The sequence below is a fragment of the Myotis brandtii genome, unplaced genomic scaffold (genome assembly GCF_000412655.1).
Source record: "Myotis brandtii unplaced genomic scaffold, ASM41265v1 C41978746, whole genome shotgun sequence".
Lineage (NCBI taxonomy): Eukaryota > Metazoa > Chordata > Mammalia > Chiroptera > Vespertilionidae > Myotis > Myotis brandtii.
The window spans coordinates 1-972 of NW_005314899.1; the positions used below are offsets into that span (position 1 = coordinate 1).

Below are 972 nucleotides of genomic sequence, written 5' to 3' on the forward strand. Positions count from 1 at the left end.
CTGTGTTTTGTAGATTGCAAGTTCCCTGAAGTAGACAGAGATTCTATCTCATACCTCTGTATTCTTTCCCACCTCCAGTGCCCAGTAGAGTTATAAAATGTCTTTCAATGATCAAAGTGGATTCCCATGTAGGACTGACCTGTGAGGCCTCGGGGTCCTTTCTCACCCTGGTCACCTAAAACAAACATGGGGTGGGGGGCAGGAAGCATCAGTCAGGAGCAAGGAAAGCATTCTCACCCCGTTAGAGGGACCCTGCTGCAGAACAGTTCTCACTGTGCCTGGAAGTGCTGTCAGCAGAATCTGGGCGAGAACTCGTCATTTATGAACTCAAAGGGGCACATTTGATTCCACCCACAAGCTGCCCCCGGCCCTGTCATACAGTGGGTGCTGTGGGCACAGGATGGCCAGAGCAGGAGGACCTCAATACTGCATCCTCGCCACCCCAAGGACTACCCACCCACAGTGCTGCAATATGGGTGCTTTGTGACTCCTCTTTGTGCCTCAGTTTCCCTATATGAGAGGCACGTCCCTCCCAGCCCCAGGGTCTGGGAGCCAGAGTCATCTGTGTTCTTGGATGCTGGGGCACGAGTCACATTTGGGTTCCCAGGAGTCAGGCAGGCTCTAGTGATGTCTGAGCAGCAGGGGGAGCAACATACCTTTAGGTCCTGGTGGTCCGATAGAACCTCTGTCACCTGAAAAGGTAATGGCCAACCTGACATAAAGAGCCTTGGCAAGGAAGACAGGAAGGGCAGTGCCTGTGTCTGAAGACAGGCATCCCGCCCACCATCCTGACTTCCCCTCTCCTTGCGTGCCTGTCAGCCTGCACAGGCTGTTGGTTATGTCCATCTGACCCCCTCTGTCCCCCCAAGACCTCTTCTTGAGTGACTGGCACCTACAGGGTGACATCTCCCCCTACCCAGCTCCTTCCCACCAGCTTACCTTTGACGCCGGGGAGTCCCACTTCACCTCGGG

General features: G+C 54.7%; 1 long non-coding RNA gene across 1 annotated transcript; it reads right to left on the reverse strand.

Annotated features, from left to right (window-relative positions):
- Positions 1 to 123: 123 nt before the first annotated feature.
- Positions 124 to 972, reverse strand: LOC102261993. The gene is made up of 3 exons (XR_312960.2): positions 940 to 972; positions 657 to 692; positions 124 to 175 (listed from the first exon to the last, which is right to left on the reverse strand). It is a non-coding gene; the product is annotated as an uncharacterized LOC102261993 (long non-coding RNA).